The following is a 25,317-nucleotide window of genomic DNA, read 5'->3' on the forward strand; positions in this document are numbered from 1 at the left end:
AGGGATTCGATAAGGTAAGCATTCATGTTTATAATATAGACTCGATTTTACAAGGACCTGAGAGCTTCAGGGGAAGAGAACTTTAGTGGTGCTTATGGTAAGTCTGTTTGTATTGTTAATAGCACAACAGGTAGTGAAAAATTATATATGCACGTCCGTTGTTGGCTTCTTGCTGTTACTTACTTGCATTTGCCTGCAAGCATGCCACGGTATATTAACTCTTAGTATGACCAACTACTTTAATACTGTATTGTACTAAGTACAATAAATACACTGAGACAAACTGCTTCAGTTAGAACAACTTTACTGTTACATTTTTCTTTTGGATCTACAAGCATGCAGTACAGATGCTGTCAGCTCTCTATGGCAAATTCCCAAAGCTTGTTTATACACACTCATATTTATACCAAAGTCTGATACATTTCCTCAGTCTGATGTATAACAGTTCTTTCTTTGTATAACAGTTTTCCTTTGTTCCCTTGTCCTTGGTTCTTTGTAGTTTGATGATCCATGAAAATACTTCTGAAAACTTGATGTTCCAACGTTATCTTACTGATGTTCCTCCTTATCTTGTGGATGTCTTCTGGCCATAGCTATTTTTACAAAGTTTTTTCTCAATTTTAACATACTCCTTTTTCTGCATGGATGCCAAAATCTAATTAAGCTCTTTTCACCAGCACACTTGTTCAGCATTTTATACTATTTTTATTTGCTCTATATTATTCTTGCAGCTTTTTATTCAAGCTAATAATCATGCTAGCAACAGTTTTGAAAAGACAGTGAATATACTAAATAAAACAGAATACTATTATTCTTTCAGGTAGTGTACTTGCTGTTGATGTAGAAGGCTGTGGGTTCTACTCCCACAGTATGTAGATACATTGCTGATACTGTACTGTGTTGTACTTTTAAAGGGGGTAGATGCTGCAGTCCTGAGAATGTCCTCTTTGTCGGAGATACCTAGTAACTATGAACCTGTTATCAGTTTGCCATCCATTCCCTATGGCAAAATTACTAGCTTATCATTTTTTAATGTAACATAGGCAATTTATTCCTCCAGGGCATCAGGCACTTTATTTGTAGATGAAACAATGAAATATAAAGCTGTTTGCTAGCAGCGACCTCTTCATTAGTTACAGATCTCTTTAATGTGGAATTGTTTAGATAACTTTTACTTCTGCAGACATTGTGCATATTTACTGATACTGGGAGATTGTAGAAGCTTGAGTAGACTTTTATGATGGAAATGTTCAGAATTGGGCAGTTTTGTCCTTTTTGGTGCATGTATTTTGTTTTATTGTTTACTGGAAAAATATTCAAAACAATAAATTTAAAATGCCCTCTAACAAGTGTACTGTATTGCACAAGGAATATAATTTAATACAGTCAGGAAGGAGTATCAAAGAGCACATGTATGTTTCCTGTGCAAGGGGCCTATGATTTGAAAACAGCCCAAAGTTAATCTTTATCTGCCACTGGCCAGAAGTATTTTCTTTAAATGTGGGTTTCAATGCTGTTTCAATGAATGTTAGTTTCAAGGGCAGAGAAGTTTTAATGCTAAGTCTATTTTCATTGTGAGACTGCATTGCTTTGTTTAGCAGATATCTATTAGTGTTTGTGCTGTAAAATGTAAAGTAAAACTTTAAGATGAAATCCAAATCATTGTAGAAGTAAAGCAGTATGCACATTACAGTGTTTATGGCAAATGGCACGAAATAGCCAAATAATGGGACATTGGAATGGCTGCAGGGGGGAGGCTCTATTAGACCAAGCTCAAAGACAAGTAAAGAATCGTCTATATCCCCAGGGAACAAATCTATTTATAGTACTCCACGTGATGACCATATACCATCAATCAAGGGAAGAGAGAAACTTGATGGAAATGAGCAAGAACCTGTGGTATGGAGGAATAGCCATTGTTTCAACTTCCCCTTCCCTTTCACAAGAGGAGAAAGAGTTCCATCGAAACAACGGAGCAACAAAACAGAATGACATGGAAACAGCCATTCCAGGAAGGGAACACATGAGCACTCAAGAAAATGTGGACTCAGATTATATGAACTTGGTCTGGAATATTTCATCCAAACAAATTAACAGAAGCAGAAGTTAGTGTTTTAAATAGAGGACTCTTGTTCATACTAGCCCAACAAGCTGATGTCTCTGAAGGGATGCTTGGCATATAAATGTTCATGAGGAATGTTGCACTGAAATTGATGTTTGGTGAAAGTAATAATGACATAAGTAATGAAGCTGTTTTTAAAAAACCTAGCCAATATATACCACACCTGTATTAAATGTATTCACTAGGTTATATGAAGATGAGAAATATAAGCTATTGGAAAATGGGAAGCAGAAGTACAATTTAACTTCTGAAGAAAGACGGGCTTTGTTGTAATTACAACAGGAACATAATGTGATTAGACCAGCAGATAAGGGTGGCTTAGTGGTTATTATGAATAGAGTTTATTATTTTGATACTACGAATAATATACTATAAGATGAAAACACTTATAATCTTGTAAGTCTGTCAGGGAGGGGGGTGGCTTACAGAACCTTTGTCTGTCTATGTAGAAAAACAACTTAGACCCATTCTTAATGAATGTGAAGTGGTGCTTCGACATAGTAAACACTTTTTGCAAGACCTCTTCATTTATACGCAGAATGAAACAGCTTCAAAGGCTGGATTTATGGTGACTCTAGATGTGAAATCACTGTTTACAGCTATACCCCACTTGGAGGGGATAGAGATGGTTAGAAGTGTTTTGCTTAAGAAAATTGCACTAGGAACAGGTCAAATAGATGTAATTTTTTATCTGTTGGAACTAGTACTTTAATATAATCTATTTCCATTTGATGACACCTACTATAGACAGACTTCTGGTGTAGCTATGGGCACATCATGTGCCAATAACTACATCAATCAGGTTATGACATGTTGGGAGGAGAAACATCACAGATTGGATGGAATTTAGTATCCTTTTACCACAGATTTGCTGATGACCTCTTCTTGCTTTGGCAGGGAACTGAGACACAACTTTTTGCATTTATTTAAATACAAGTTGTAGTTTTTTTTGGAATTTACATTTACATTTTCAAACTCTAGTATAAATTTTTTAGACGTCCAAATTATTAGAGATTACACAGTTACTTTATATACTAGATTATATAGGAAGGAGTGCTACCTTCCAACTTATTTACATCGTGAAAGCATGCATCCAAAGCATGTCTTTCATAATGTTTTGAAGGGACAAACATTAAGGAACAGCAGACTTACTGCCCGAAACAATGAATTAGATGAGAGGCTAGATATAGTTAGGAAGGAGTTTTTAGTAAGAGGTTATAAGGAAATAGATATAGCATCAGTACATGGTGATGTTAGAAGGAACAGTAATGGTATAGGGAAGCCTTATTTTCCATGACCCTATACATGTAAATGAAAGAAGAGTACTCATTACAACGGGGTACCATTTTCACTCACTTATTTCACAGATGATCATGGAATTAGGGACATAGTACGTAAGCAATGGCATGTGTTACAAGTGGATCTGGATATAGCCTGGCTAATAGGACCTAGTGCACTCTTTGGCTTTAAGAATAAACAGTCACTGAAATACAAACTATGTTACCCCAAGAGTGGAAGTGGGTTGTTGAATACTACAGGGTGATTGGGACAAAGAAATGTGGAGCCTGTTCCTTTTGCTTTTCAGTTAATGAATCATTAGTGTTTATACAGCCACAAACTGGGAAAACATATAGCGTCAAGGCACAGGATGATTGTAACACCAAAAACTTAGCATATGTTGCCCAATGTGCAACGTGTAATTGTTTTTATGTAGACAAAACAAATAGGTGCCTACGGAAAAGAGTTAGAAGTCATTTGTACTGTGCATGTAAAGGATTAACTTGTAGTGCAATCACCAAACATATGATTGAGAAAGGACAGGAGCACACTTTTATATTTTCTGTGTTGGAGGTTGTCTGCCCAAGTGTTAGAAAGGGAGATTTAATTAATGCTACAGAACAGGTAGAGATGCATTGGATCTTAAGGTTGAAAGCACACCAAAATTATGGTTTGAATGATTGTGTCTCTATACAGCCTGCTTTGAAATAGAAAGCTGAAGAAATTATATGCTTCCCTTTAGTTAGTATTATTAATTTTATTTTTGTTTTTATTTTTTATCTGTACTGGTTCTAATGATGTATGCATAATGTTTTATAGTTTTTTAGCTTTAATACAATAGATATATTCTTGGCTGTTTTACTGTGTCAACCTTTTGTATGTAATAGAGATTTTATTAATGAATTATATAGGAATGATTTGTTACTTGCCAACTCTAATTTTCCGTATGCCTATTGGCTGGGATGGTCAATGTGATTAGTAGGTTTGTATTTAGTCTATGGTGTTTCAGTTTTTGAGTGTGCTCTGAAGAAGCAAACGCGGTTTTGTGAAAGCGCTTATCATTTTTATTAAAGTTAGTATTTTAAATGTGTACAGTTTGTTCTGTTTTAAATTTGCTGTGTTTCTGCTGCGTTTTTTCATATTTTTTTCTTTTGATTGATGACGTTGTGTCAGTTACTTAATGAAGCTTCCGATGAGATACTGAGACCTGGGATGACCCTTGAAACACATAAGTAATAAAATGACTGGTAACATGATGGTGTGTGCATAGACTATAAAAGCCTAAATATTTCCTTTGTTAGTAAAACATGCAAATTGTTGTAAAATACTGTCAACTCATTTTGATTCTGCATATTTTCACAAGTGAGATGTTCAACAATGGAAAGTTCAAAATGAAAAGCGTGTACATGTGAATGTTACAATGAGCAAATCTGCATAATGTTCTACCTCAAAAGAGAATGTCCTTTTCTTCTCAACAAGGGATGTGGTGGTACCATATCATAGTAATGATCAGGGCAGTTAGTGCTACACTGATTATGCATGCCTGTGTAAAGCTAAAATTTGTTTTTCTGTAATGCATCAGGCAGTATTTAGCTAGTAATGTCACTCTGAGCTAACTGTGATGCTGAGAAAGTGTGTATGTTTGCATGTATGTATGTATGTATGTATGTGTGTGTGTCACTGTTGCATGAATGTATATCACTGCTGTATGCATGGATGGCACAGTGATGCAGTGGTTAGCATTGTTGTCTCATAGCAAGAGGTTCTCTGGCTCAATTCTCAGCTAGGGTGCCTTCTGTGCGGAGTTTGCATATCCTCCTTGCATTCGCGTGGGTTTCCTCCAGGTGCTCAAGTTTCCTCCCACATTCCAAAGTCATGCGTCTGGAGCATTTCTCCCTGGGCCTCTGCTGAAAATGGGCGCTGTCCCAGTTGGACTTTCCTGGTAAGCAAATGTTTTTTCTGCTGTATGTATGTTTACAAGTCACTTTTGTATGCATATCACTGCTGTATGTATGGATGCATGTCACTGTTGTATATATATTGCTGTTGTTTGTATGCATGTATGTTGCTGTTCTCTGTGTATGTTATATGTACAAATGGAATGGAAATAAATGCAGAAAAGTAATGCTCACTAGCTCTCGTCCCATGAGTTTGGGGTCTTAAATATGGCATGGAGCACAGCCTTGATTTAGCATCTTTAATTAGTTTCATAGCAGGTCTCTTGATACAACTAAAGCCACCCTTATGGGAAAAACTGGTCTAACTTCTTTTATTTTTTGCCCTTAAACATTTTTTTAATTAAAAAGAAAACAAAGTTCCCTGATTCATACTATAACAATCTAGTCAGAGGACCTTAAAAGTTATTTTAAATGGCATGCATCATGTCATCATGACCAGATTCACATCTCAGATATTCTGCATGGACTCTAGATGCAGCTCTGAGTTTGAACAAATGCATTAGCAACTGCTTCAAGTTTAACATTCAAATGTACCTGAAAAGGCTTTTAAGGAGATGACTAGAAACAGAATCAAACAGAATCACTGAAACTGAACACTTAATATTCTTAATGACTGCCAGTCAAAAAAGCTGGAGATCCTAAAAACGTGCTTGGTGTTTCCACCTTAAACTCAACCAAACATTGAAGAGTGTGATGGGCAGCAGCACATACTCTAACTGGTACCTATTAGGTAACAGCTTGGTGGACTAACCACTTTGGACATCAGACATGATGCCCATTATTCTCCAGTTAGGAGAATATGGATCACAGACTGCACGCTGTATCAGGCCTAACCACTCTATGGTATAAACATGGCATGTGGTGATTAAGGATGTTTACTAAAGTCACCAAAAATGGGCATGGGTGATGAGTATGTAGAGGGCCTGGCTTACTTTGACATAAAGCAGGAACCCGTCTGAGAGGGGTCAAGGCACCTCCGTTCGACAGTGTGCCTGTCATAAAGCCCAACAGCCCTTGGTCCATAAGCTACTGTCTGGTGTCCAGATGGCCAGCTTCTGCAATAGTTTTATTAAGTGAAAGCTGGACATAAAACCAGTCAACTTTCCAAACATGAACTAATGATTGGTACAGAGACTATAGATTCACTAATGGGAGGTAGTGGATGACATGACAGTAAGAAGGAGGCTGGACATCCTATGTATCCAGGAGAAAAGATGGAAGGGCAGTGGAATAAATCCAGATGGTTTGGATTCCAGAGTCTACTACTCAGGAGAAGGACTAACTAGAAATAGTGAGGGAATTGTGTATAAAGATAGGCCAGTATTCATAATCTCAGCCTATGCCCCAAAGCAGTGTTTTAATAGTGAACAAAAGAGTCTTTCAGGCAGCAGTTGGAGGACCTTCTAGATAAAGCAAGACAACATGAGACTGTATTAATAATAGGAGACCTGAATGCTCATATCAGGACATTCAAAATAGGATATTAGAACTGCCTATGTCCACATATGTGGATTAAGCAATGCAGAAAGTGAGGCCATTCTAGAATTCTGTTTGACAAATGGCTTGATGGTGCACAACATCTGGTTCATCAAGTGAGATAGTCACAAATCACCTACAAGCATGGCCAACGTGCACCTCAGGTGGACTTCTTCTTAGTAAAGAAGGAGTATTTGGATAGAATCAAAGATTGCAAAATCATCCCAGTGAAACAGTCAGCCCACAGCACAAACCATTGGTGGCCACAATTAGCTATGAGCTGTGGTCAGAGAAGGCTCTAAGGTCAACAAAGACTAGGTTGAAAACCTAGAAGTTGAGTAAAGTGAAAACACAAGGTTACAAGGAAATATTGAAGCTCTACCACCTCAGGTAAAAGAGGAAATGGTGGAGTTGAAGAAGAATGTCGGCATCTCAAAACGCGTGTGATGACTTTAGAATAGATATGCAGCTGAGCCAGGTATGGAAATGAGGTATGTAAAAAAAGTGGCTGGTGGAATACAGAACTCTAGGAAGTTATCAAAAGAAAGAAGAGAATGCAGGAAATAGTGGGAGATAGAAGAGACAAACCAGGCTAAGAAGGCATATTGACTGGCTAATAAAGAGACTAAAAGAGCAGTTAAAATAGCAAAGAACAAGACATCAGAGGTACTGCACCAGCTGCTAGAAAGTGATTCAGCAAATGGCACAAAGAAAGTATCAGGTTACAAGTAAACACAGAAAGAAAAGAACATAGTCATCAGGCACCATTCATAATGGAGACCAGCAGCAATTGGCTTACTAGTCCTCAGGACATCAATGGCAGATTGAAGGAGTGCTTCCAGCAGCTTCTGATTGAAGACAATACCACAAAAGCTATAATGCCCAATACACAGCTTGCAACAAAAGAAGAAAAGCCCACACTAGAACAGCACTAAGGAAAATTAAGAAAGGGAAGGCAGCAACCTCAGATGAGGTCATATCAGATATGACCAAGATGTTGTCTAGTTAGGTGATAAATAGCTCCTGATGGTACTCATAGTAGCATGAAGAGAAAGGTGTATTCCATATGACTGGAAAATGAGCATTCTAGTGCTAGTGCCAGTGTACAAGGTCAACAGAGGTGTGCACAACTATGGACAATATAGAGCTATCAAATATCTGTCACACTGCATGAATGTTCTGGAGAGGGTGACTGATAAATATGCAGAGTAAAAGAAAGCAAGATGGGAAGTGATCAGTTTAAAGTCCAGTCAGGATGTACCACAACAGACCAAATGTTTGCAGTGAGACAGATAGTGGAAAAAAAAACAAAAGATGAGGAGAGTCCAACTGGGTATTTCTAGACTTGGAAAAAAAACATATGACAAGGTCATATGTAAGCTAATTAGGGTAGTCCTGTGATGAATCAAATTCCCAGAAATACTGATAGAATTAATTAATTATATGTACAAGAACCAAATGAAACAATACAGACAATATTCAGACTCACAGAGGGATTTCCAGTGGGAGTGGGAGTGCATTAGGATTCAGCTTTGAGTTCACTACTGTTCATACTGGTGATGGACCACATTAGCAAACAGATCGGGGAAACAGATCAAGAAAGCTTTGTATGCAGGCAAAGTGACATTACAAGCAAACACTGAACAGGAACTTCAGTAAATGAGAGGGGAATTGAATGCAAAACTGAAGGTACAAGGAACTAAACTGAGTACAGACAAGACAGTTGTCAAGGTTGCAAATGTGGGAATCAGAAGAAACTGATAACTGGGATAGAAGGAAAATAGTGGAACAAAGTAATAGGTTTAAGTACCTGGGAGGGAGGTTGAAGAGAAGTGAAGTCTGAATGAGGAGGTCAAAGCTAGAGTTAGAGGTGCTGCAGCCAACTGGCACAGAATGTAATGGGTAGTGTCAGACAGAAGAATTCCAATGAAGCTGAAAAGTAAGATGTACAAAACAGTGGTGGAAACAGAATTTCTGTATGGTACAGAATCCTGGGTGGTGAAGGCAGAGCAGTTGAGGAAGATATAGATAATGAAGTGCCCAAGATGGATGGCAGGATATACACTGTGGAACATATAGAAAAGGTCAAAGAGAACAGATTATGGTGGCTCACGTACATATGCAGGAAACCAGAAGATGGTCTGATAAAGAAGGCAAGAGAAAACAAGGGCATCCAGTAACAAGATGAATAGATTGTGTGAGAGAAGACCTGGGACAGTCAGGCATGAGTGTCGAAGAAGGTCTGTTCGCGCCATTTTAAATGTAGCAAATCAGAAGAAAATGTAAACCAGCTAGAGTGATGTACGGGTATTAGGACTACACAGACCATCAAGGTATTAAGAAGAAAGAAAAACACTTTTTATTAGCCAATGTTGCAGTGCAGTTGTCCTTTTTTAGTTACCCAGCTTTGCTGGACTTCAGGAGGTGACCCAGATACGATGAATGCAATGGCTACAATTCATGTTGCAGCTTAAGTCACAAAGAGAGAAGGAGCTCCAATAGGAATGAGGAAAACAAAGATCCCACTGCACTTCTTATGGCTGTGGGTTGTATTAATTACTAGCTTATGTTACATGAGCACCTTCGCCATGCACTGCGATTCATAGGGTATAAACCCCAAAAGTATACTGTTACATTTAATTAGGTGTCTGAGCCGTTAGAGAGAGTAAAAAATGATATCTGAAGACAAACTAAAAATAGTAAAGTACTTTCAATGTTTATAACAGCCAAACCCTCTCTGCGCACAAAACATTAGTCGCAGTATGGTGCACAAGTGCTGGGCAGGCAAAAGGTCATTTGTTCATAGGTTCATAGGTTCATAGGTTTATACTAGGCTATCTGCCCTAAGGCATTTATAAGCCTAGCCCAACGTTTTGTGGCTTACGCCACCCCTTATGTTAAAAAATATTGTGCCCATTAGTTTGTTTTGCCTCTGTCCAGCAGTGACACAGAGATGATTCCCGAGGTAACCCTACGATCTCCCATCCACCGGTCAAGATTTCTCTTGAACAGAGCCAGCGAGGTGCTCTGCCTCACATGGACCGGGATTTTATTCCACAGCATAGGGAGTCTCTGAGTGACAAATCTTTCCCTCCAGCATGTCTTATTTATATCCATGCTAAGGTTTAAGTCGCTTGCTCTAGTGGATCTGGTAGATTTGGATTTTTTGAGGTGGAGCATGTCCATTAATTCCGGGTTGGTCATGGCCTTGTATGTCAGGCACAGGTCACCTCTGAGCAGACGGTATGCGACTGAATAGAGCTGGAGTTTCTTCAGTCTGGCAGCATATGACAGATTTTGGAATCCCTTTATCCTTTTGGTGAGGAACTTTTGGGGTCTCTCCAATTGCTGCAGGTGTCGGGTGAGATACATCCCGAATGGGGCATTGTGCTCGATCATTGGTCTGATAAGTGAAGAGTACAGGGGAACAATGACCTCACTTGATCTGGATGTGAATCCCTTCATGATCAGGTGGGCAATGTAGAAGGTCTTTCTAACCACTTTAGCAATGTGAGTGTCAAAGAAAGGCCACTGTCAACCTGGGTCCCCAGGTCCCTGATAACCTCTTCTGTGCTTAGTGGATTGCCACCTATATGGTAGCTTGGGGTTACCTTGTTTTTCCCGAAGGGTATGACTATACATTTTTGGCATTTAACTTCAGGCCATGGCTCTGGCACCAGCTATCAGTTTCCGTGAGACCCCTCTGAAGGATATCTGTGTCCGATGTACTTTCCACTATGGCCCAGTTTGCAGTCATCTGCAAACTTTGTCAGCCATAGTCCTCCTATGTTTGCCTGTACTTCTGAGAAGTAGATGCCGAACAACAGGGGGCCAAGGACTGAGCCCTGTGGGACACCACTTGTGACCGGCTTGGAGTCTGACATGGTGCCAGCAACTCTGACCCTGTGGGTTCTGTCCTTTAGCCAGTTTGCAACCCATCTTGTGACATATGGGTTTACATTTAAGCTGGTAAGTTTCTCTATAATACCCGAGTGGGGTATTGTGTCGAAAGCTTTTGCAAGGTCAAGGTAGGCTGTATGGATTGCCTTTCCCGCATCAATGGCCTTGGTGACTGTTTTGAAGAAGTCGACCAAGTTCAAAAGGCATGATCTGCCCTTGACAAAGCCAAACTGGGTCGGGTCCAATGTCTGCAAGTCTCCTATGTCTTTGTTTATGAGTTCCATTATGATCCTCTCCATAGCTTTGCAGACCAGGCTTGTTAAGCTTATGGGGCGGTAATTACCAGGGTCCGTAGAGGCACCGCCTTTGTGGAGTGGGACCACAGTTGCCGTACGCCACTCCTTGGGTATGTATCCTGTGGTAAGGCTAAGATTAAACAGCTGCCTTATGTGCGGGTTTAGTTCCTCATTGAGTTCGTGTAGCACACAGCCGGGGACACCATCCGATCCCATTGATGCTGTGTTTTTAGCTTTAGAGAGAGCAGCTTTTACCTGCGCATTTGAGATGTCTGGGAGGCTACACTCCGCTGGGATAGTTATCTCTCCTTTTGGGGGGGAGAGGAGGGTGAAGTTTGCACTGAACCTGTCCACCAGTATGTTGGCAATGTCTGTGGGTTCAGTGATTTTTGTATCATTTTGGACTAATTCTGAGCATATCTGGGAGATTCCACCCAGGTTTCTAACATAGCTGAAGAAGGCCTTATGATTGTCTTTTGAATCTATGGCAATTTTTCTCTCAAAGTTGGCCTTGGATGATTTTATGAGTGCTCGTATTTTTTTACTAATAATGATCAAGGGTGTCTTCTCTTTTATGGATTTTGCTCTATCATGTAACAGCTTTCTCCTCTTATTGTAAAGTTTGTTTATGGCTGGGGTCCACCAGACTGGACGTTTGCCCTTGGTGGAAAGAGTCTTGGTTTTATTAGGGATTGCCTGATCCATGCAGTCCTGGAGATGTTCGTAGAAGGCATTTGTAAGGGCTTCCGCAGCTGGGGTTGTGGTTTCCACTGGCTCGGGGGCCTTGAAGGATACCACACCAGTCTTGAGTAGTGTGAAGTTTGCTTTAGAGAAGTTCTTCACTGTGGTCTTTTTTGTTTGGGGTGGGGGCGGGATGTGAATTTCCAGTGAGATTAGTTTATGATCTGATCTCACCAATGAGGGATATACTTCCTGTGTGGAGCATTTTGTCCCCATGTTTGTGATGATGAGATCTAGTATATTTTCTCCTCTTGTGGGAACGGTGACTAGTTGTTCCATGGCATTTGAATTTATGAACTCCAGGAACCTTTGGGCTAAAAAGTTGGGGCTTGAGTAATGTTCCCAGTCTATATTTGGGTAGTTGAAGTCACCCAATATAATGGTGTTTGGAGATACATTTATACCCTCCAGTGTCTTCAGGAAGGCTGTGTGGGGTTCCTGAGTTTGAGAGGGTGGCCTGTAGCATGCTACAAATTGTAGAGCAGTTTTGCCTATTGTTAATTGCACCTGGATGGTTTCCGATGCTTCGTGCGTTGCCACCAACCTGGAGGTGTGGGTATCCTTGATGAATATGGATATGTGGTGTGGTCCGGGTTTTGGGGCCGGAACGCATGATATGAGGTAAAACCTGATAGTGCCGGGGTGCTCTCAGGAGCCTTGAACCAGGTTTCAGTTACAGCACAGACATCAATGTTCTCCATACTGAGAAGGGCCTCGAGTGCGTGCATTTTGAGATTTAGACTTCTGGCATTGAGCAGCATTGCCCTTAGTTTCTTCCCATTTTTGTTTTCTATGGTGGTAGGTTTAGAATTTGAGCCTTGCCTAAAAAAGGCACTATGGGGTGGCAAGAGCCTTAGCCAATATCCGGAATCCCAGGGGTGACAGGTGCAAGCCGTCTCTTGCAAAGCAGCGTGGCTTGTCAAGCATATCATCCCAGGCAGACAGACACTGGATCCCCTTTGAATGACACCAGAAATTAAGCCAATTGTTAAAGCTGATCATCTTGTCTCTATGTTGTGGCATCATTCTTGGTGAAGGAAGGATACTGCTCAGGGTCAGGGTCATACCTGCCTGGGCTACATAATCAGAGAGCTCCTCTATGTCTCTTTTCATGTAGTCCAGGGAGGTACGTCTCAGGTCGTTCACACCAGCATGAACAATGACTGTGTCATATTTGTACTTGCTGTGGAGTGACTTGAGTGCTTGTGTTATGTGGCAGATTCTAGTGCCCGATAGGCAGCTTACTGTGATCCTCTCCTTATTCAGCCTGGTGAGTGGGACGTCAGTGTGTCTGACTATGGAGTCACCTATGACAAATATGTTTGGTGTTGTATTTGGCCTTAAGGGCTGTGACTGCTTTGCACACTGATTTTGTGGTTTATGTGTAGACTGTGGTGTGTCATGAGGTGGCAGTTGCTTGGGTGTCTGCTTTGGAGGCCTCTGCTGTTTAGGTAAATTTTTGCTCAGAGCCTCCGAGTACGTCTTAGTGTGTTTATGTGTTTGATTCATTGTTGTGATAGCTTTATGTGAGACTGGTTTTGTGGTGTGTGTAGTTGCCTTCTCCTCCTGTCTGGTCTTGCCAGTCCTGAGTTGAGAGAGCTCAGCCTCCAGTTTGGCCAAATAGCTGCATCTCTCGCAAGTATTTGTGTTATGTGGGAGGAGGAGAGGGTTGTCTGTGTACATGAGGCAATTGTAACATTGCCTCAATATTCCCAGATTCACCAACTGGACAGGGGAGGACGCCAGCATCTGGCCCTTCGACATGCTAGAGAAATTAAGAAGTTAGGGGTGTAACTGAATAAGAGAGGACTTAGTAAGGAAGTGGGTACTCCTGGGGGGGGTTCGCTAGTGAGGGACTTTGTATAATACAGAAGTGCTAAACCTGAAAAGAAGATGCTTTTAAGACAAGTGCTGAGCTTTTTTTTTTTTTTGGAGTACAGTAAATGACCCCACACAAGAGTGCTAGGCCAAAGACAGAAAATATGCAAGTTTTGAGAAAAAAACGATTTTAAAATTAAGTGCAAACAGGAAATTCAGTAAATAGCTTTTGGTTGTGCTCTAAATACAGCTACTAATGCAGAAATCAAGTTTAACAAGCCAGAAAATGCTCAAACTAGGCAACTATGCAGAAAAACTTAGCAAATAAACAGAGGAAAAATACTTAAAATCTCAAAAGTGGCTCCTTTATTCTCTCAGCATTTTCTCCTCTTGGTGGGTGCTTTACCAACAGCCAACAAGCCTGAAAGGATGCCAAAACCACGAGGCAACTAGGGTTTAAGAGAGGACTACAGCAAACAAGGTGTACCAATTACAGTAAGAAACAGTTGAAATATGCAGGCACTATAAGCCTTTAACCAGAAATTCCCAGCTCAGAAGGGCAGAGTCCAGCCTCTCCTCCCACAAGAGTGCAGACCACAAACCTTCTTAATGTAAAATAACTGGCCTGAAGCCCAAGTGCTTAAACGAGAACTAATACACTTTTAGAATAACAGACACTGAGCCCGCAATCAGCAGTTCCCAACTTAGAAGGATGTAAGCCACCTGTCCTGCCACCACAGTGCAGGCCACAAACCTTCCTAATGTAAAACAACGGGTCTGAAGCCCAAGTGCTTAATCCAAAAGACTTAGAATGATAGCTACAATTTAATCAAGTTACTACCAAGCAGTAATAAATACAATTGAATACTTTGAAGAATGCCTGGAATAGTGCTTAAGTTATACAAACAAACTAGATTCAGCAGGCCTGGATCTAGTCTACGCTAAAACAAACAAGGTGTACCAATTTCAGTAAGAAGCAGTTCAAATATGCAGGCACTATAAACTTTTAACCAGAAATTCCCAGCTCAGAAGGGCAGAGTCCAGCCTCTCCTCCCACAAGAGTGCAGACCACGAACCCTTTTAATGTAAAATAACTGGCCTGAAGCCCAAGTGCTTAAACCAGAATTAATACACTTTTAGAATAACTGACACTGAGCCCTCAATCAGCAGTTCCCAACTTAGAAGGATGTAAGCTACCTGTCCTGCCACTACAGTGCAAACCACAAACCTTCTTAATGTAAAACAATTGGTCTGAAGCCCAAGTGCTTAAACTAAAAGGCTTAGAATGAGTTGCACCAAGAAGTAATAAATACAACTGAGTACTTTTAAGATGACGCAAAAGCAAAATAAATTAGGAAGAAATACAAATACAGTAAAAGCAGAATTTTTTTTTTTTTTTCTTCAGAAAAGTAGCAAAAACAGTAGTAAAAACAATTCACATGCAGAACAAGCTGGCACACTTCAGTATGTAGCAATATTAGTCCACACACAGTTTGAAAAAAAGTAATTAATCTTGCATTATTCCATGAAAGCTCAGGAGTCTTATAGTGCACAAGTATTTTAAATAAAGGAAGTACAAAGGATGTTTGTGCATTTTAACAAAAGCATTGTGCAGTTAGACATCACATATATGCAGCAGTTCTTTAGAAATACAAGCACATGCAGATATGTAGTATATTAAAGAGTGTCCTAAATATTTTTAAAATGATTGAAAGAGCTACTTACCTTTACTCTGTCTCACTCATTTTGCTGTTTCCATTAATTTGTAACAAGTCTAATAATGTCATAGATGTTCTCACCGCTGCTGTCATCATAAGTGATTGTGACATACTTTTCCCTGATTATTTGCATTTTTTACTACTTTTTCTTAGTATTGTCAGTCATTTTTCCTTGTAAACAAGTACACATTATGCTTGTTTCCTGCTTATACTACATACCAGAGGATCCGTGTAAATTATTACAGAATCATGTTTTGATTGTGCAACAATTTTTGTTTTCCTTAATTAAAGTCGTTTTAGTGTCCAGCTGAAATTTTAAGTAACAAGTGTTTTAGAAGTAAGGCAGCAGTTAGCATTGCTGCCACGAAAGTACTTGGTTCTCCAGTTTGACTCTAAGAGTGGCCTTCTGTGTAGAGTCTGCATGTCCTTCCTGTCCCCATGTTGATTTTTGCTTGTTGTTTTGCTTTTCTTCCACATCCCAAAACATTCTGTAGATGAAATGGTATTCGTACTGCCTATCTGCATGCATGCATTGTGTAAGTGTGTGCACTCTTTGATGATTTGGTGCACCATTAGTAAATTAACACTTCTGCCTTGTGCCCGGGGAGGGCTAGGTTAGGATCCCGCTCATCTGTGACCCTAGCTTGGATTAAACAGTTAGAGAATGAGGGAATGAATGAATGTGGTGTTGCCCAGCTACAGGTCATAGAGAGAGGTGAAGTTCTGGCTACATCCCAGATGCTCCAAGCTAAGTTAACTGTTTGGGTTCTGAAGGATCCAGGCAGAGTGAGTGCAAGTGAACAGCTGACGATTAGTTACCCATCTCAGAGGGATGGATTTGCTAAGGGGTATGCCATGGTCATGTCTTCTGGTAGTGATACTGGAGCCATGAATAAAAGGGTGGGCACTAAGGGAAGTGCTACTACTTATGGGAGTAGGGGTGTCTTTCTTGAGGTGCCATTGCATGTCTTCCTAATTTATGTAGCTCACCATACCAGGGATGGTTAGGAAATACCAAAAAGACCTGTTGTAAGTAGTGACTTCTTTTAATTTACCAGATGCATACTCTGTTCCTCTTCCCATCCTGCCACACCATCTATGGTGCTAGTCTCAGGAATGAGGGTTGGCGAAACAGGAAAAGTACCAAGCAGCTAAACAAACAAGCAAAAACATTTCTTGACTGTTAATAGTGAATATTGCCTGCTCCATTAAAACATCCAACAGCATTCAGTACCATCAAAAGTAAAATCATTAAAAACAATTTCAGACTCAGCAGAACCTGCATAATAGAAAGAAGCAGACCAGGAAAATACCCAGCAAAGAAAACATAAACACCAAGAGCTGCAGTATCAGCAGACAGCATGTTCACGTAAACTGCTGTGTAAACAGTAACACACAGGTGAGCATTAGCACTCACCTTTCTCACTTCATGTTACTTCAGACATCTTGAAACACATGTGAGCACTACATCAGCTAGAGAGAACTCATTTCCAACCCTGGCTTGCCATGTGCACTGTCAGTGATGAACCTGACAGTGGCTTCAGAAATACGACTAACTCTTTTCTTCAATTATGTATTAATATAAACTTAGTAATAATACCTGCAATCATGCTTTATGATTAACAAGGCATAAAAAACTGTACACTGAAACTACAGCTCAGAGTGAAGGTAAAAGCACAACTAAAACAAAAAAAAAGTTTACAATAAAAAGAAACAAAGTATGAAAACTGAGAAATATCATTTAAAAAAGACAATTGTCCCATAAATACTGGCAAAAGCAGCACATTTCTCAACAGTAACAACTTTAAGGTATTGTTTGCTACATCAAAATTTATATTCATTCTATCTGGGTAATTTCTTGGAGTCCTGCAAAGCTGGGCATTTAAAATGTCGTTTGGATTTGTCAGAACTGTGGTTTGATGTGTGTCTAGGGCGTTAAATTCATGAAAGTCCCATTAAAGGCCATAGTATTGATTAGTAGGGTGGGAGGCTGGTTCAGTAACAATTTAGAAGTGCTAAATGAGGAAGTGGTTGTTATGTCAGAATAAAAAAAATGGTGTAATTGTTTTGTAAATCATTTAATTAATTAATTAATTAATTAATTAATTAATTAATTAATTAATTAATTTAACATTTGTTTACCGGGAAAGCCCAAATGGGTCAGGAAGCCATTTTCAGTGGAGGCCCGGGGAGAAAATCTACAAATGATACATGAAAGCTAAGATAATTTACATGAACAAGATAAAAACAGGTATTAAAGCACACATTAATAATAATTGAATTCAAAATGAGTACAGAGTGATACATACAATAATAAATACAAAATAAGTACAGAGTGGTAGATACAATAATAAAACGTACTAAAAGTGGTAGATTGCAAACTGTTTTTTTTATATACATCGGGTAGGAGTAAGGTAAAGAATGAGGATCAGAGCATTAGATGCAAGAAGATGCTTAGAAGGATGGGAAAGTTAAAGATGTAAAAATATGTATATTTTACGGTTAACATTTTACTAGGGACTGCTTTTTCCTTCAGAATAAAAAATACAAAATCTAAATAAAATCACATGCACAGGACATTTTCTAAATGCAGTGTCTTCCATGGTGTGCCTGGCAGGAAAATAATGGACCGTCCAGGATGGAGAGGCCTGACGTTGCACGCATCAAGCCTTGGATAGTCTGGTATTTCCTAGGGATGCCCACCCTGTTAAACATTATTGCTTTACATATTGCTTGTCATTTCAAAATCATACTCCTACCTTTTGAACTCTGAAATATTCCCATCTCTTATGTTCTACTCAGTTAGTCCTATAGTCTGTAACTAGAGCTGCTTTCTTGTTTGTGACCGTTGAAAGAAACTAAAAGTTAGTTGTTTGATTATGGTTTTGTCATCATCAGGGTCAGGAAGAAGCTGAAATCAAGTAACATTTTCAAATTAACTTCTACACACAAGACTTGTATCAGTTTTTGTAAAAAGAATAACTTTTGTTTTTAGTTATGTTAAATCCAAATTACTATGGTTGTTCACAACTGGCCTTTATCAAAGGCAAAGATGCAAGAAGATGGCAGCATTATCAGATTAAATCAGTTTAGTTAAGCACGTAGGCCAGTGTGCAATACAATGTAAAAATACAAAATATAGAAACTTCACAAACTGACAAACATTAATGACAAAGTGTAAGCTGTATAGCATACATATATGCATGTATTTATTTGTATATTCACAGACTGTGGCAAAGAGTAAACTATTCCATTAATGCTACAAGTCTTTAACCTTTATTAAAACCAGTTAATAATATAAGAAGTTTATTAGGGAATTTTTCTGAAAGATGTATCACTGTTATTGCTTTTGACAGACAGATCCTTATTGTGTCAAAGTTTGTAAGTTAAATACATTTAGAGATTGAGCAGACTGCACATCTGCACCCTGACTACAGAACGAACGTCAATGTACAAGTAATGCCAGCTGAAAAATGAGTCTGCAGCTTCACGGCAGCATATCAAGCTGCCATGGGAGCTCAGACTGCAAAAAAAAAACCGAATGGCTGCCATTACCTGCAGCATCGGGCCCCATAACACCCCTGGACGGGTGTTAATTACAAATTAACACACACCCTGACACATTATTGCTTACTTGTTGAGTAGAAACATTTCATTTCAATTATGCTGTGCTAGTAGTGCCTAAATACAGTGAGCCAATCTGGGCATAGCTTTACTTAATTAGTTGTGTCATTATTTATTCATTTTATTATATATTCATTACTTTCCTTGTTTTTTTAAGTTCTATACAATTATATAATTTCAAATACATATTTAATGTCATGTAGTGACCTTAGAACTATTCATAAATTGTTTATTTTTCTCTGTTCTTTCAAAGAGTTTAGAATGATTCTCATTAAATATAACCAAGCTTCCTAGCTCTGTATTTCTCTTTTCCCTTTTCTTCATATACTATATATGGGGAGTTTGGCATAATAGTTAAAGTTTTTACCTTATAGATACAAGGTATAGAGTTTGAGTCTGACCTTGAGTTTTTGCTAGGTTTAAAATGGCCTTTTAGCACCGTTCACCACTTTAACCAGACTTGCATGCAACACACTTCATGTGAGTAATAACCATGGTTGAATTTATTTTAGAAATTCTTATTTGCTTTTCCCAGGTGTTAATTTAATGTCTTATTGTTCGCTCTGTGAATAATGTCATGTATCTCTTGTGTCTACAAGTGGGCTGATAATGAAATAGGTCTAATGGAATCAGTTAAAAAATCAAAAATAAAATAAAATAGAAAATGAGGAGCCGAGTATTCTGCCAATAAAAGTTTGTGTCTTGTTAGATTGCTGCTTTGATGTTGCTGAACTGAGTCAGATAAATACTAACATTTGTACAGCCAAGGTATTAGTGCTGGCAATTTATCTGCATTTGCTTTATTCTTCATTTGGAAAAGATTTGTTGTTTAGTAAGTGTTTCATTTATTTATTGCAGAGTGAGAGACCTAGTTTTCTGAAGACGTGTAAGTGTGTGTGTGTGTGTGTGTGTGTGTGTGTGTGTGTGTATGCAACAGCGTGTCTGTGTATGTTATAGGGTAAAGGACCTGTTGGTATGTAATGGATATGGATAGTAAACAAGTTGGATTTTTGCCGTTAATCATCAGTAAAAGAGATATGATATACTTCAGACTGGATGAGCACTGATTTTCATTTGTCTGTTGTAGTGGTTCAGTTTCAAAGTCAGGGAAAGTAAGAATAATGGTATAATTATCTCTTTTTGTGATTGTTTCATCACATATTTTGTTTCGAATTGTTGGCTCGTTGCTTGGTTGAAGGAAACATAGTCGAGTTTTGAGTATGTTTGCATGTCAGTCTGAACCTCTGGTACATACCTCTCAACTTCTTAGAAGAAGAAATCTTGACAAAGCCTAAAATAATTGGGGGGACAAAGGCCCACAAATATTAAAAGATTTTAAATATTGCTCATATTAACTTAAAACGTTGTTAGAATAACAGGATTTGTATTTGCATGCCTTTCCTGAAGGATATGAAGTCTGACACTCTAATGCATGTTATTATTAACTGACTTCAGTCCCTGGTGATTTGCCAGAAAGGCACAAATTTTACAATGAACAGACCAAAAATATGAGGCAAGAATCTGGACATTCTGCAAAAATCTGGACAATTGAGATGTATACCCTGGTATTTGTGATACCCCATCCCTCAGTGGCTACACATTCAGTTTTGTATTTCACCTTAACATATTTGCGTGATCTGGACATTTCAGTCTGTCTGTATTTCTGATACAGAACTTCATGAGTAGATAATTTCTAATATATATGGACGTTATATGTACAGCAGCCTAAGATGTGCACATCCCTTTAAATCAGACTCAGTATGGACTCATTAGGGTAGATGCCCTGCTTAATAAGGATAATAATCTCAACTGTAGACTGTGCCTCATCTGTTACTTTTGTTCCAGGCCATAACCTCAGGGTTTAACTATACTGTATTTATGTAGGGTATCACCACACCCATGCACAAAGGTTTATGGAATAATTGCATGATACATTAGCCATTTCTCCCAGTATGGATACCTCTCCAGTTTATAATTACTTAATTAGTTCCAGATGATAGCAATTCACATAAGTTGCTTGTTGCTGTGCATTGTTGTTGGATGCCTGGTCCTGATGCTGAGAGTTATATTCCTTCAGGTAGATTTCAGCTTGAAAACAGACTCAGTTCACAAATTCATATACTTTACTGCAGAATACAAGGATGGTTATGAATGTCTTGGTGATTGGCATGTGGCAACTGCTTATAGCACTTACGTGTATTTCATGCATGACCACATAATTTAGAGACACATTTCATCACTTTTCATTTACTCTGTACCTCTTGCCATTAGTTCGACGGAGTGTACAACAGCAGCATAAGTAGCACACCTGAGCAGTATATTTCTTTGGGCACTCACATTGTTCAGTCGTCCCTTTAGATTTGACTTTATTCAGATGTTCAAGGTGCCCATCAGTGTGGAAGATGTAAATGTCAGCTGTGTGCTCCTGTGAAAGGGAGGGAAATAATGCAGACACTGCACCAGATGTTATAAACAATGAAATATATGCTTAGCAGAAGGAGTTGGAACTTTAAATGGATGAGTGGCAATCAGCAGATAGCACAGCAGATTTGGTTTGGAGCAAACATGTAACTCACAATTCATCTGTAGAAAAGGGGTAGGGAGGCATGTTGTAATATTTTAAAACAAAATACATTTTCTGCTGAATGTAGCACATATAGGTTTGTCTATAGTATCAGTTGGAATCACAGATGTAATCCCTTCCTTAATTTATAAAGGCTAGATTGAATTCATTCTAAATATGCATACTCAAATCAAGATAATGTAAAAAGTAATATTTGATTATGCCATCCATGTGTTAATGTGGCAGTCAGCACATCAGGCAACGAGCAGTCTCCAGCACTTGTTGCTTCCATAGCAGTTACGGTTTTTACAGGGTCAGGTTGCTAGCCCAGTGCCCAACCCTCCCCCATGTATACACATGGGATCAGGCACACCATACTCACACCTATGGCCAATCCACCTACCGCATGTCTTTGGAATGTGAGAGGAAACCCATGCAAACACAAGGAGGATATGCAGACTCTTGCTATGAGGCAGCAACACTAACCACACCACCGCACCACCCTTTGATTATGCAGTTACTAGAAAAAAAATAACTTTCATTAATTATCATAAGGGGCAGACAACAACAGATAAAGTCGGTTTAATAGCACAGCTACAACACAGTGGGTGGGAGAGAAAAACTATTTATACCCGTAGCTCCAAGCTGACTGGCCTGGAACTGCCTTAATGCAAAGACTAGTCCTGAACTAGTCTGACACACACAAAGTACATAAGAATGAAACTAGGGTTTAATACCAACAGTTAGCTCATTAAATAGCAAACTGCAGTACAAGTATATGCATCAGTTACTAATACAGGCTTCAAGATCTGAGCTATAGCAGATACAGGCTGTTAAAATGAATTTAAAATCAGATCAATAAATGAAAGCATTTATCTTTCTTTCTCTGTGTAATGGAACTTTTACAATGTGAACTTCTTCAGAAACAATGAACTCATTACCCACAAGCATTTTATACTTTGATTCATAAGTCACATGACAATCATTTAAAATGATAGTATCAATTTCCCTCTATATATAAAAATCAATTTAAAATACAATATTGTATCCTTCCTATCTACTTCTGTAAACACTTGTACACATATAACGTCATAATAATGACCATTTAAAATAGTCATCCTATAAACATTATCGAGATGACAAAAAAACATTTTAAATTTATAGTCTCATTCAGACTGGGTGCCCTATCGGCTCCTAAATACAACTGCCAAAAGGCTTCTTAACATTCTAACAAGTTGTTAATATCCCCACTAAAATCCTGCTTCCTTACATAATCTATCACAAAAAAATGAAATTTTTTGTGATCAAGACAAATTTGTGCATGTCTGGCCAGGGAATTGTTACCATCTTTTTTCTTTATGGCTAACTGGTGTTCATAAATTCTATGTTTAAGACATCTACTAGTTTTGCCTATGTAATAACTGGGACATGATGAACATGTTGCAGTGTAAACTACAAAATCACTTTCACAAGTAAAATGATCTTTGCCCCAAAAAGTTTTTTTAACATGTTTCAGTTTAACAAAAGATGTGTTAGCGATAAACCTACATTGTCTACAATGGTTACAAGCAAAAGTCCCTGTTGTCTTAATCCTCCTGGTGTCAGAACTCTGTTGGACCTGTCCTTGTTCTAACATTTTCTTAATATTTGTTACCTTCTTATAGGTAAAGCTCGGTTGAGCTCCTGTATATTTAACTGAGTCTTTGTTACCCAAAATAATTTTCCAATTTTGTGTAATAATATCTCTAATAAACCACATTTCGTTGTCTATTGGCGAAGAAAAAGCACAAAAATATTCTATGACTTTGTTGTTAAACTGAACCTCATTATAAAGTGAATCAATATTAATATCAGTCTTTGCTAAAATAGGTAGTGCTACCCCACATCTCAATTTAAGTACTTCTTTCTCTATTTTTTTCAACCATAATTCATCATATCCCCTGTAAATAAACATAGATCTTAAAAATGTTTAGTTCTTCCAAGAATACTTTTTCATCCGAAGTGAGATGACTCAACCTAATGATCTGTCCCTTTACAACCCCCTTCTTCATGTGGGGTAGATGTAAACTTTCTTTGTGTAAATACTGATTAGCAAAAACTGATTTTCTAAAGATCCTACTTGTGAAACAATTACTTACTGAATTGTATGACAACTGTATGTCCAAAAAACTGATTGTTTCACCATAACCACTCACACTAAATTTTAAGAATTCTGTGGTGTTGTTTAAATAATTAACAAATTAATTAAATCTTATTTCATCTCCTTGCCAAACAAAAAACTAATCATCAATCTAATGAAAATACAATTTAATTTCTTTGTTAAAGGAATTTTCTGCCAAAAACTTATTCTCCCAGTTTGCCATTACTAAATTGGTAAAAGCTGGGGCTACCCTTGACCCTATAGCTACTCCAGATATTTGTTTGAAAAGTTGATCATTGAACCTGAAAAAATTATTGTCCAATACTAACTCCATTAATGAACATATTGTATTAATTTTTGTATTACTAAAATCTGTTCCTTGTGTAAGATATTCCCTTGGATATTCTAAACCTGTTTCCTGATCAGTGGATGTATATAATGATTTCACATCCAGTGAAGTGAAACAAAAATGTCCCTGTGGGACTCCAAACTTTTTCTATTCTTCCAATAAATGCCAAGAGTCTCTCAAATAATGTTTGGACTTTTGCACTATAGGGTTAAGAATGTAATCAAGCCATACTGAAATGGACTCTGTTTTAGACGCTCTTGCTGAAATGATAGGTCTAAAAGGTGGATTAACCATGTTACTCTGAACTTTCGGAATACCAAAAAATACTGCCATCTTTGGGCAGTTAACTTGTAAATAATCATAACTTTCTACATCCAGTTCTCCTTGGCAGTATAAGTCAAATAGCAACATGTCCAATCTACCAAAACTATTCTTTATTTCTCCAAAGTTAACTATTTTATAAGTAGTTTCATCTTGTAAGAGATCAAAAATAGATTTAGTATAATTACTATTCATAACCACTGCTTTACCTCCCTTATCTGCCTTCATAATTCTAACTTCTTTGTTTTTACTCAAAGTAAACAAGGCCTCATGTTCTCCTTTATTTAAGTTGTATACATCAGGTTAAAAGTTTATCTTTCTAAATTCAGCTTCACACATATCCTGAAAAACCTGTAAGGTAGCTTGTAATGGAGGGTTAAAAGTACTAGCTTTTTTTGGCCTAGAATAATTACAGATATTACTATCACTCTTTTCTTGCAAAACATCATGCAAAATGTATTTCAAATTTAATTTCCTTAAATATAGTCTAAAATCAATAATGACTTTACCAATATTCATTTTGCAATTAGGTATAAAAGAAAAACCCCTTTTCAATACTGAAACAGTGTTATCAGACAATGCAATATTTGATAGATTTAAAACTTCAATGCCAAAAAATTGGTCACTGTTTTCCATTACCATTTCTTTTTGCCCTCCCCCTTCCCTTCCCTTTTGTTTGGGTCGCATTCGACCATTTGGGGGTCCTTTTGTTCCCCATTTTGTCCATTATAAAATGGCCATTGTTGTTCCCAACAAGAGAAGAGTCGTTTGAAGAAACAGCTTGTGCATAACTGTTTGCCACACAGTTATTTGTGCTATTGGTGTTGTTGTCTCTAACCAACTCATTGTTCGTGTGAACTGTGTTGTTATTTGTAACACCATTGTTGTTCGCCACCAAATCAGTTACACCTTCACTATTTTAATACCAACCGTTACACCACTTATACAGAAAGATTCAGTGCAACTATGTTCTGAAATTACTAATATAGATTTAAAGACCTTAGCTAAAACAC

At 38.3% G+C, this 25,317-nt stretch overlaps 1 protein-coding gene across 2 annotated transcripts in view; it reads left to right on the forward strand.

Annotated features, from left to right (window-relative positions):
* TMEM240 (transmembrane protein 240) overlaps window positions 1-25,317 on the forward strand; it is a 1,090,807-nt gene that overhangs the window by 691,933 nt on the left and 373,557 nt on the right. The gene's annotated exons all lie outside the window — the stretch shown is intronic.

The sequence above is a fragment of the Protopterus annectens genome, chromosome 2.part0, assembly GCF_019279795.1.
Source record: "Protopterus annectens isolate FY-2018-M chromosome 2.part0, PAN1.0, whole genome shotgun sequence".
NCBI classification, from domain to species: Eukaryota; Metazoa; Chordata; order Ceratodontiformes; family Protopteridae; genus Protopterus; species Protopterus annectens.